Source organism: Myxocyprinus asiaticus, chromosome 10 (genome assembly GCF_019703515.2).
Source record: "Myxocyprinus asiaticus isolate MX2 ecotype Aquarium Trade chromosome 10, UBuf_Myxa_2, whole genome shotgun sequence".
NCBI lineage: Eukaryota > Metazoa > Chordata > Actinopteri > Cypriniformes > Catostomidae > Myxocyprinus > Myxocyprinus asiaticus.
In genome coordinates this window covers 39,377,654-39,390,900 of record NC_059353.1, presented here as the reverse complement: position 1 = coordinate 39,390,900, position 13,247 = coordinate 39,377,654, and the positions used below count along the sequence as shown (strand labels likewise).

Sequence of the window (13,247 nt, the reverse complement as noted above, 5' to 3'; positions counted from 1 at the left end):
ATTTACGGTTATTTCCTTTTAAAGCCGCTCGTAACTGGCAAAGTTTAAACTCTTGTTTTAGCGCTACCATCATATATATATATATATATAGATAAAATATCTAACATTTTAGAAGATAATGAAACACCATGGTTGTTTAAGCCAATGAGCATTAAGCTGTGTCGTCAGCAAGTCATTTCCTATCGTGCCTGCAGTTCGCACAGCTCGGAAAAAGCAACTGTGACCGCCTCGCTTTCGCAGGAGTATTTTTGACATCCGTCATCATGACAGAACAGCAAGTCGGACAGATTTCTAAACGGCATGCACCTGTCGGTGATCACCGGTGATCGATTCTGCACAGAACTTGCTCATCTCCAACGAGCCTGTTGCCACGGTGCGACTGATCTGTGTTGAATAAGAGCTCTGGCTGTGAATCACAGATCAAGGTGTGGGTGGGCTCAAAATACACAGAAAAGTCCACAGAATAGGGGAGACATCCATTTTGATAGCATAAAAATGAATAAGTATTAATATTTTATTGAAATTAGACATTTTTGATTACATGATCACATAAAAATAGAGGACCAGTTGGGTGTTTTCCCCATTTACCCCCTATTTTTGATGTTTTGGACAAAATGGTTGAGCCCATTTTCATCAGTGGACCCTCATGTTAGGCTCGTTTGAGATGACAAACGCCTCGCCTTGAAAGTAGTAATGATGGAAAGATCGAAACATTTTACTGACTAGGATCTCTGAATCTAGTTCAGCAAAATGAACAAATCTTTATTCAAGTAATTTCGTTCATTAGTCACATGACAGCCGCATAGATGCTACAGGAAACAAAATTGATTAGTTCACCTACCGACTTAGGCCCTGTCCCATTACCCCCATTTGCAGTTTTGGTCTTGCCTACTTACCCACTCGTCTTACGTATTTCTGGTGTTTGCCCACTTGTGTGCAAGATGTGAAGACTGCGAGTGAGTGTATGACTTTTGATTACACGTTGGAACACTCGTAGACTTGCTGGTTGCATCAGCTGTTTTTGTCTTTTCACTCAGCTGAAGACTGATTGTTTTTGGTAGCAGTGACTGTTATAGCCTACTTAAAATAATAAATAACTGAAATTTTTACCCACCTTTTCATTTATTAATACACTACTGGTTGTTGGAAGTGTATTGTGCTGTAGAAAATATGTAAGTAAAAACTTTTATAATGTTTTTTATTGTGTGGAAATAATTGTAAAAGTTAATTATTTTTACTCATTTTGATTTTCAATACTTTGCACATTAAAAAATGTTTAACTGTAAAATTGTGTCATCCATAACTGCTGTAAAATATGAAATATAAGCAATTTCTTTCTACTTTGTTTCTCAATACACTGCATAAAATGTAATAATAATAAAAATAAAAAATATATATAAACCTGTGTGATCCATTAATAGCTACTAATACAAACCATTTAAATTGTATGGTTTGGCTTGTCTTTTATACACTGGCGACCAAAAGTTTGGAATAATGTACAGATTTAGCTGTTTTGGAAGGAAATTGGTACTTACCAAAGTGACATTCTACTGATCACAAAGTACAGTCAGTACATTACTGATGTAAAAAAAAAAAAAAAAAAACAGCACCATCACTATTTAAAAAAAGTCATTTTTGATCAAATCAAGACAGCCATTTCCCCCCATTTCCAGCAGCAATCACTCCAACAACTTATCCTTGAGTAATCATGCTAAATTGCTAATTTGGTACTAGAAAATCACTTGCCATTATATCAAATACTGCTGAAAGCTGTTTGGTTCGTTAAATGTAGCTTAACATTGTCTTTGTGTTTATTTTTGGGTTGCCACAGTATGCAATAGACTGGCATGTCTTAAGGTCAATATTAGGTCAAAAATGGCAAAAAAGAAACAGCTTTCTCTAGAAACTTGTCAGTCAATCATTGTTTTGAGGAATGAAGGCTATACAATGCTTGAAATTGCCAGAAAAACTGAAGATTTCATACAAAGGTTTACACTACAGTCTTCAAAGATAAAGGACAACTGGCTCTAACAAGGACAGAAAGAGATGTGGAAGGCCAGATGTACAACTAAACAAGAGGATAAGTACATCAGAGTCTCTAGTTTGAGAAATAGATGCATGTCCTCAGCTGACGGCTTCATTTAATTCTACCAGTTCAACACCAGTTTCATGAACAACAGTAAAGAGAAGACTCAGGGGTACAGGCCTTATGGGAAGAATTGCAAAGAAAATTACACTTTTGAAACAGAGAAACAAAAAGAAAAGGTTAGAGTGGGCAAAAAAAAAAAAAAAAAACAGACATTGGACAACAGATAATTGGAAAGGAGTGTTACGGAGCTTAACCCCATTGAGCTTTTGTGGGATCAGCTAGACTGTAAGGTGCCTGAGAAGTGCCCGACAAGACAGCCACATCTATGGCAAGTGTTACAGGAAGCGTGGGGTGAAATGTCACCTGAGTATCTGGACAAACTGACAGCTTGAATGCCAAGGATCTGCAAATCTGTCATTGCTGAACGTGGAGGATTTTTTGATGAGAACTCTTTGAAGTAGTTTAAGAAGTTCTGAAGTTTTTTTTTTTTCAAATTGTAATAGTAATTTTTCATGTTATTAATGTCCTAACTGTACTGTACATTGTTATCAGTTGAAGGCCACTTTGGTGAATAAAAGTAAAATTTTCAGGAGTCGCATGGCACCATGCGAGGTTCGGACGTGTGAAGGGTGAGCTCTGTGCACTTTGCTAGTTTTAACACTATTAATGTCATAAACCGTTGAGATTCGATACACTCTGTTCCATAACTGTTCTAGAAAGACAATATTTCAAAGAATTCAAAATCCTCAGGCTCTGGAGACATTAAAAGACACTTACGTGCTCAAGCTGACAGTTGCCACTGTCGTTTGCGGGGTTAATGCGCACGTTTTTCTTTTTTCTGTTTGTTTGGTTTGGGAGAAGTTTGGGGTTGATTGTTGGACTAATGTTGGAATGTGGTCACCCCATAAAAAGAAGGAAGGTTATTTCTCTTCTTAAGTGTGAAAAATATTATATAGTGTTTCTTCAAGAAACGCATCTTTCCCCGCAGGAAGCTGAAAAATTTGGGAAGATATGGGGTGGACATGTTTTCTTTAGTGCTGGCTCAAGTAAGAGCAGGGAAGTCATTACACTGATAAGCATCTACAAATCAAATGTCTCAAACAGACTAAAGATAAATTAGGAAGATTCATTATTGTTTTAGCAGAAATTCAGGGGCAAATTCTTATTCTGGCTAATATTTATGCACCTAACATTGATAATCAGGGCTTTTTTATAGATCCTGAAGGGATGTTGCAAGCCGCTGGCACCCCTCATGATATAATATTGGGAGGAGACTTTAATCTTTTTTTTTTGTATCCCCTTTTTTTCTCCCAATACGGAATGCCCAATTCCCACTACTTAGTAGGTCCTCGTGGTGGCGCGGTTGCTCACCTCAATCCGGATGGAGGAGGACAAGTCTTAGTTGCCTCCGCTTCTGAGACCGCCAATCCGTGCATCTTATCACATGGCTCGTTGTGCATGACACCGCAGAGACTCCACATGTGGAGGCTCATGCTACTCTCCGCGATCTACGCACAATTTACCACGTCATCGTCAGTACACGCTGAGCTACCCAGGCCCCCCTAATCTTTTGATGGAATCAGTCCTTGATCATAGTGAAGCAAAAGTGTGTAAGCCCCCTAGAGCAACATTGACACTTCAAAGGATGTGTAAAAATCTTGGTCTTACAGATATTTGGAGACTTTTGAACCCATCTGATAGGGACTATAAATTTCTTTCATCAGTCCATAAGATTTATTCTAGAATAGATTTTGTTTTTATATCTAAGTCCCTCATTTCATCTGTTGTTAATTGCTCAATTGGAAACATTTTAGTCTCAGATCACGCCCTGGTGAGTTTAGAGGTGTTGCCACATATGGAGAAAAGGAAATCATATAGTTGGTGCTTTAATGTATCCCTTTTGCAAAATCCTGAATTCCAACAAATGTTAAAGGCTGAAATAAATGTTTATATGGAGACCAACTGGTCCTCGGTATCCTCTGTGGGCGTGGCTTGGGAGGCACTTAAGGCAGTTCTTAGGGGCCGGATCATACAGTATGCCACATTCACCAAAAAATCCAAAGCACGAGAACTCATGGAGTTGAAAGGGAATATTAAAAGTGCCGAGACAGAGCTGAAGCGCCGAATGTCATCTGATGGCCTCAGAGAATTGACCTGATTGAAATACAGATATAATACTATTTTGTCACGGAAAGTGGAGTTTTGGCTATTCAGGGCAAGACATTCATACTTTGAGTCGGGTTACAAGCCAGGAAAACTTCTGGCTAGATATATAAAACAGAGAGAGTTTTTTTCTACCATTCCCTCCGTGAAATCTGCTAGTGGTGAAATATTTACCTCAACCATTGTTATTAATAATGCTTTTAACCCTCGGGGGTCTGAGGGTGTTTTGGGCCCTGGAGAAGTTTTGACATGCCTTGACATTTGTGCTTTTTTCAGTTGCTTAAAACATATTAATGGCTAAAGTCTGATAACACTGTATTCAGCACAAACGGGGTTACAATAATATGTGAGCAACATGTATGTACATGTTTGTGTTTTTTAGAAAATAACGTTTATGCGTGGTTTTTGAAAAAAACAAAAAATGTAAGTCACTGAATTAAGGCCATATAACACATACAAAACAATATAGTCATTTAACTTTTGTAAGACACTTTTAGTGTTAGAAAGGCCATATGCGAGGAGGCGTGGATGATCATGAATATTTATGTAATTCACACCTGAGGAGACAAAGACCCCTCCCTTGAGAAAGAATGAATGTTGGTAGCTTATTCACAAAATCAAGTTTAAGTTAAAAGAAGTAATCTGACTATACATTTTCTTTACATAAAGACTGTACTTTAGACCTACACTACCATTTAAAAGTTTTAGATCAGTAAAAAGTTTTAATGTTTTTAAAAGTCTCTTCTGCTCACCAAAGCTGCATTTATTTGATCCAAAATACAGCAAAAACAGTGATATTGTGAAATATTTTTACAATTTAAAATAATTGTTTTCTATTTGAATATATTGTAAAATGCAATTTATTCCTGTGATCAAAGCTGAATTTTCAGCATCATTACTGCAGTCTTCAGTGTCACATGATCCTTCAGAAATCATTCTAATATGCTGATTTTCTAATATGGGCATATTTACAGCACATTTTACATGTTTACACCCGAGCAGATATTTGCAAGCACAAGCTTTGTTGATGATTATGAGGCAGCATAAACACTAGTTAAAATATAATCTAAAAATTCATATTATTTTTATATCATATTACATACCATATTGATATCATACAGTATACAATTTAAATACCTGCTTTAGCTGAAACAACATTTAAATGTAACTAAAACTTGCCTATTAGGACATATTTCAAATGTCAATACTCTGAATCCTGGCTGGCATGTCTGAAAATAGTCCAACTAGTAACATATACATTTTTATATAAAATAGCATGTCAACTAATGTAAGTAAAGACTTACTCATCCGAAATTATATCCTCGGCTGGATCAAGACACTCTTCAAATTGCAAACGTTCATCGTCGGAGTCCCGCTCTTCTTCTGAGGAAAATGTGAACACTTCCTCACCTGTGTAGCGTGCCATCTTCCAAACGCACAGTAAAGTGAATGAACTTGTTTTTTTAAGGCATTGTTGGGGGGCGTTTACCATTTGCATTGATCGCCTCAGCACATTACCTTATGAATAGTGCGCTCTGCTGGTGGGTGTGATCACATTAGGGATAATGAGCTGACCCAGGAGAAACTGTACGTCGCTTTGTTTCATACAGATTACATTGCAGGAGAATATTTGTTTTAAATTTGAATTGTTTTATTTAAAAGTAGACATTTTAAGCTTTCTTTAGACATATGTTTCATGTTTGTGTGATAAGTATTCGCAGAGTTTCACTTCATTTTTGTGACGTGTTTCAGAAAGATGCTCTCGGAGACGGCTGAAAGTGCACCCTGTTTATTTTCTATATTTTACAAAAGCACAAAGTTTTGTTGTTATTGTGAGTGTACACAAATAAAAGTAGACCCTTTATAGTTCCTAATGTATGATCTGTATGCCCAAAAATGACGGAGTATTTTAAGTTGTTTCCGCTGTTATGTGGAAAAAATCCAGCAGGATGCGCCGGCGCGTCCGTCGAACCCAGAGGGTTAAAGAATTCTATCTTGATCTTTATAGTTCAACGTCTTTGTCTACTGATGAAGATATTAAAAACTTTGTGGAACCATTAGAACTTCCTAAACTGACGGCTGAGTAAAAAAATTCTCTTGATTCTGAGATAAACTTGGAGGAGCTTGGTGAAGTAATTAAGGCCTTGCCCACAGGCAAGTCTCCAGGGCCAAATGGCTTTGCCGCTGAGTTTTTTAGATCTTATGCTACAGAACTGGCCCCACTCTTGATAGAAGTTTATATGAATGGAAGAATGGAAAGCTTCCGCCAACCATGACGCAAGCCCGGATCAGTCTGGTTCTTAAAAAGGACAAAGATCCAAGCGAGTGTAAGAGTTACCGTCCAATTTCCCTGATCCAGCTAGACATTAAAATATTGTCAAAAATTTTGGCTAACCGATTAAGTAAAGTTATGACATTTCTTATACATATAGATCAGGTGAGGTTTATTCAGGCCATAGCTCTTCTGATAACATTAGGCTTTTCATCAATATCATGTGGTCAGTTGCGAATGATCAGTCTCCGGTAGCTGCCATCTCACTTGATGCCGAAAAGGCGTTTGATATGGTAGAATGGGATTATTTTTTTAAGATTTTGGAAATGTATGGGTTCGGGAATACTTTTATGTATTATGTATTAATAAGTCCCCTTTCTGCTGGTCAGAGTGGATTGTGAGGGAGGTTAATACACTCGGTGACATATATGAGAGTGGAGTGCTGAGATCCTTTGAAAATGTGGTTCAACATTTTGGGATTCCCAGATCTTAGTTCTTTAGGTATTTAGAGCTGTGCCACCTGCTCTGTACTATTTTGGGGAGTAGCATACACCCCCATAAAGAGGCAGATAGTCTGGGAGTGGTGATTACTGCTTTTGGAAAAGGTCATGAGGCATCAGTGTATTACTCCCTGCCAGTTCAGAGTCTGGGGGACGTAGCTTTAATTTCTATCAAGAGACTATGGGAGAAAGATTTCAACTTGGTATTGGAGGAGGGAGTGTGGGCTAGGATTCTAAAAAATGTCAAGTCTGCATCTAGAGATGCAAGGCTACACCTTATGCAATTCAAGATTTTACATCGATTCTATTGGACCCCCTCTAGATTGTATAGGCTTGGTCTTAGAGACACACCCACCTGCTGGCGATGCCAATCAGAAGTTAGAGACACAACCCATGTTTTTTGGTGGTGTGTTAAGATCCAAGAATTTTGGTTGAAGGTTCAGAGTTTTATGTGTGATGTATTGGGCACTCAGATTTCTTTTTGCCCCAGTATATTAGGCAATGGGGCGGTCATCTATATAGAGAATAAACAAAAAATTGGGTCCTAACCTGTGTCATGATCGCCAGACAAGTTGTTTTAAGGGGATGGAAGTCGGCTGGAGCGCCCCCATTTCAGGAGTGGTGCTCGGGGATGGGGAGGGTGGCGGCTTTCGAAGAAGGATCATCTAGAAGATTGGGGAATTTGGATTTGTTTGTTGGGAAATGGGACAAATATTTGGTGTTCTTGGAGGGCTCTTGGGGTGGGGCAGTGGAGAGAGAAGTGTAGTTACTGATGTGTGTGATTATTATATATATACATATTTTTTGTTGTTGTTGTTGATTTTGGCCAATGTGTATTTTAATAACAATAATATGTATAATTTGTCAGACATGCATTTGATTTAGTTACTGGTTGCTTTAGTTAAAATGTAGAAAATGTTAACCAAAAATTTGGACAAATTGGCTTCACAGCAGTTGACTGTAACCAGAAAATTAGTAGTTTGCATCCCTGAATTTAGTTTGATTTTAAACAATACCTATTAAAAAAATTAATGATTATTCATCTGCAGTTTATTTGGTATATTTTTTATGTATATTCACATGTTTTTGAAGTACTTGGTATGCTTGAATTTTCATGATATTTTGCACACACATCAGAATTGTCAGCCACTGGGCCTGGGCAAAAGTTAACACATGGGTGTGAGCTCTGTAGCGCCACCTTTTGACAAAAGTGGTGGGGTCAGTTTCTTTTACAGTCACCAAACTTGCTACATACACTGGCGGCCAAAAGTTTTGAATAATGTACAGATTTAGCTGTTTTGGAAGGAAACTGGTACTTTAATTCACCAAAGTGTCATTCAACTGATCACAAAGTATAGTCAGGACGTTACTGATGTGAAAAACAGCACCATCACTATTTGAAAAAAGTAATTTTTTATCAAATCTAGACAGGCCCCATTTTCAGCAGCCATCACTCCAACACCTTATCCTTGAGTAATCATGCTAAATTGCTAATTTGGTACTAGAAAATCACTTGCCATTATATCAAACACTGTTTAAGGTATTTGGTTCTTTAAATGAAGCTTAACATTGTCTTTGTGTTTGTTTTTGAGTTGCCACAGTATGCAGTAGACTGGCATGTCTTAAAGTCAATATTAGGTCAAATACAGCTTTCTCTAGAAACTCGTCAGTCAATCATTATTTTGAGGAATGAAGGCTATACAATGCTTGAAATTGACAAAAACTGAAGATTTCATACAAAGTTGTACACTACAGTCTCCAAAGACAAAGGACATCTGGCTTTAATAAGGACAGAAAGAGATGTGGAAGGCCAGATGTACAATTAAACAAGAGGATAAGTACATCAGAGTCTCTAGTTTGAGAAATAGACACCTCACATTCCTCAGCTGACAGCTTCATTGAATTCTACCCACTCAACACCAGTTTTATGTACAACAGTAAAGAGAAGACTTAAGGAGTGCAGGGCTTCTGGGAAGAATTGCAAAGATAAAGCCACTTTTGAAAACAAAAAGAAAAGGATAGAGTGGGCAAAGAAACACAGGCATTGGACAAAAGATAATTGGAAAAGAGTGTTATGGATCTTAACCCCATTGAGCTTTTGTGGGATCAGCTAGACTGTAAGGTGCCTGAGAAGTGCCCGACAAGACAGCCACATCTATGGCAAGTGTTACAGGAAGCGTGTGGTGAAATGTTACCTAAGTATGTGGACAAACTGACAGAATGCCAAGGATCTGCAAAGCTGTCATTTCTGCACTTGGAGGATTTTCTGATGAGAACTCTGAAGTAGTTTAAGAAGTTCTGATTTTTATTTTTTATTTTATTTTTTTAATCTTAATAGTACATTTTCACATTATTAATGTCCTGACTGTACATTGTGATCAGTTGAATGCCACTTTTTTAATAAAAGTACACATTTCTTTCCATAAGAGCAAGATCTGTACATTATTCCAAACTTTTGGCCACCAGTGTATATGTATATTATACAGTAGATAGATAGATAGATAGATAGATAGATAAATTTAAATTTATCTTATATTATGTGTAAATGTATTTTAACAATTGCATCTAACATATTTACACAATAAAAGCTTATCCTGTATAATACACTTCCATTATAAATATTTGGCATTATGTTAGCAGACATTTCAGGTGATTAAAGCTGCCAAATAATAGCAGATGCAAAAATATTAACAAAACTTCAACTAGAAGATAATAATTTTACTCAACCAATCTGATGTGGTTGTTGCATTTTCATTAGTGGAACCTCACAATGAAATGCCTGCTGTTTTTTCTTCAGTCACTGGATCGGCTCATAAGCAGAGAACATGAAACATTAGTCACTCCCCTCTGTAACACCCCCATTCTCACCTACAGTCACCAAAACTGGTACATGTATATTCTCGTCAAGCTGGACAACTTTCGGAATTATATTTATTAGCTCCGCCCAACAGGAAATTGGCCATTTTGGATTTTTGCAGTCACTGAACTTTTAAATACTCCTCCTAGGGGATTCATGATACTGTCACCACATTTAGACAACATTATACCAAGACACTGAAAATGCTAAATTGCGAACAGATTTTTTATATATCGAATGGTTTTGCCATGGCGAGGCATTAATGGTGAAAAATGGGAAACAGGAAGTGTTGCATATCTTCTGTGTGCAATGTGTGATTTAGATAAAAATTGAGATGTATGTTTAGTCTTGGGGACTAATCACATGGATGTGAATATTTTGGATCACGGTCATAGCGCCACTACCTGGCAGCAGGAAGTGTGGATCTTACAACAGACTTTAGAATCATCCTCTTATATTTAACCAAATTGCTTCAGTATTGTTTAGAATAATGTCAAGACAGTGCATATTTAAAATTCTGAAAGGATTCTTGATATCTTAAATGATGTTGCCATAGCAATGCATTAAATGTCATTATTCCTTTTTATGTATATTCACATGTATTTTGAGGTACTTGGCATGCTTGAATTTTCGTGATATTTTGCAAACATATCAGAGTTGTTGGCCATTAGGCCTGGGCAAAAGGTAATACATGGGTGTGGCTGGGGAGCTCTGTAGCGCCACCTTTTGACAAAAGTGGTGGGGTCAGTTTCTTCTACAGTCACCAAACCTGCTACATATATTGTTCTCATCAAGCTGGACAACTTTCACAATTACAGTCATTAGCTCCGCCCAACAGGAAGTCGTTCATTTTGGATTGAATTAGAAAATTGCAGGCCCTAAACTTTGAATACTCCTCCTAGGGGATTCATACGATTGTCACCAAATTTAGGCAACATTATGCCAAGACATTGAAGATGCTAATTTGCAAATGGATTTTTGATATATTGAATGGTGTTGCCATGATGAGGCAATAAATTAAGGGCAAAAATGGGAAACAGGAAGTGTCTAATTTCTTCTGTGTGCATTGTGTGATTTAGATCAAAATTGATCTGTATGTTTGGTCTTGGGGTAAAATCGCATGGATGTGGCTATTGTGGGTCACAGTCATAGGGGTCACCAACTGGCAGCAGGAAGTGTGGCACTTACAACAGACTTTGAAATAATCCTTTTACACTTACCCAAATCGCATCAAATTGTTTAATGTCAAAACACCACTGATGAAATTTTTTTAAGGGATTCTAGATATGTTAAATAGTGTTGTCATGGCAACACATTAAATATTATTATTTTCTTAATATATTCTGGCACTTGTCTTGCTTAACCCTTGTATTCTCTTTGTTTATGTTTTACTTTAAAGTTATCGGGGGTCAATTTTGGCACTAAAAGTGTGATTATATCGAAATTAGTTTTTTTTTTTTTTACAAATATTATATCACTTTCTTCAATTATTTAAAAACTCAAAAGTTGTGTTTTTTATTTTATTTTATTTTATTTTTATTTATTTTTTTGCATGATTTACCTCAAAATTACTAAACTATACAATTAATTTGTATATAAAATATGAAATGTATGTTAAAAATTATGTTAAATTATCTTCAGAAAACATCTATATTACTCAATTATATATATGGAGATTATGCCATGTGTTGGGGCAGATTGCTGCCATATCCTGGTAAGAAGAAGAAAAAAAAAATATTTTTTTGTAAGTAAAATTAAGTGAAATTAAAATATATAACCAGCAGGTGGCTGCAGAGGACCATTCATATGTCTGTTTGTGGCAAACAGATTTTTTATAATCTTACCTTACCTCTTACCTAAGTAATGCATTTGGATGTATATTTATGTTTTAATAAGTTTTAATAATATATTTATATATTTTTAGTTATGTATATTTAGTATATTTACTATATTTAGCATATATAGATCTAACCAAGCCAGAAAACTTTCATAATTATAGTCATTAGCTCCACCCAACAGGAATTCAGCCATTTTGGATTTTCTGAAAATTGCAAGCTCTGAACTTTTAAATACTCCTCCTAGGGGATTCATGTGACTGGCACCACATTTGTGTCACATCATGCCAAGAGATAGTAGATGCTAAATTGAGAACTTATTTTTGATATTTTGAATGGTGTCATCATGGCAAAGCAATACATTTATGGCTAAAATTGTGAAACAGGAAGTTCCTTATATCTTCTTTGTCCATTGTATGATTTTGAAGAAAATTCCGCTGTATGTTTGGTAATGGGGGCTTATCACAGTTATGCGGCTATTATGGGTCACGGTCATAGTGCCACCAACTGGTAGCAGAAAGTATGGCACTTTTAACAGACTTTGAAATAGCCCTCTTATGTTTACACAAATTGCTTCAAAATTCTTTAGAATAATGTCAAGACACTGCTGATGTAAATTTTTAAAGGTGTATTTGATATCTTAAATAATGTTGCCATGGCAGCGCATTAACTGTTATTATTCCTTTCTTCCTATATTTGGATGTTTTTGAGGTACTTGGCATGCTTAGAATGTCATGTTCCACCCAACAGGAAGTCAGCCATTTTAGATTTTTTGAATATTGCAGTCTCTGAACTTTTAAATGCTCCTCTTAGGTGATGAGACTGTCACCACATATTATTGTGCCAAGACATTGAAAATGCTATATTGCTAACAGATTTTGATATATATCGAATGGTGTTGCCATGGCGAAGAATTAAATTAATAATGAAAAATGGGAAACAGGAAGTGTCATATCTTTTGTGTGCAATTTGTGATTTAAATCAAAATTTAGATTTATGTTTAGTCTTGGGGGCTAATCACATAGATTTCACTATTTTGGGTTACAGTCATAGCACCAACAACTGGCAGCATGAAGTGTGACTCTTACAACAGACTTTAAAATAGTCCTCTTGTATTTACCCAAATTGCTTCAAAACTTTTTAGAATAATGTCAAATGCCAAATGCATGTGTCCACCTTGCATTGCTTTAGTGGAATCAAGGAAATCTGACCTTTGGTACAAAGCAATTAACAGTCACAAATGTGTCTTCTTCTTTTACATATTAACATCATAAAATCCTTAAATTAGATGTGGAATTCCAGGTTCAAATTAAAAATCCCATATTTTCAGTGTGGTTTCAGACTTTTGAATCACACTATATGCCCTTCGCTCATGAAATTACCATTTTTTCTTTCAGAAGTTGATTATTTTCAGAAGTTTGCTGTTGAAGAGGACTTTATCTGCCACATGTGTCTGTTAAGTCCGCTGATGTGGTGTCAGCAGTATTTTAAAACATTCTCCCACCTGCCGCAAAATCCGTCTCCTCAGTGG

The 13,247-nt window shown here is 36.4% G+C and overlaps 1 protein-coding gene across 1 annotated transcript in view; it reads left to right on the top strand.

Annotated features, from left to right (window-relative positions):
* The window catches only part of erbb4b (erb-b2 receptor tyrosine kinase 4b), a 583,317-nt gene that overhangs the window by 451,588 nt on the left and 118,482 nt on the right, over nucleotides 1–13,247 (top strand). The window lies entirely within an intron of this gene.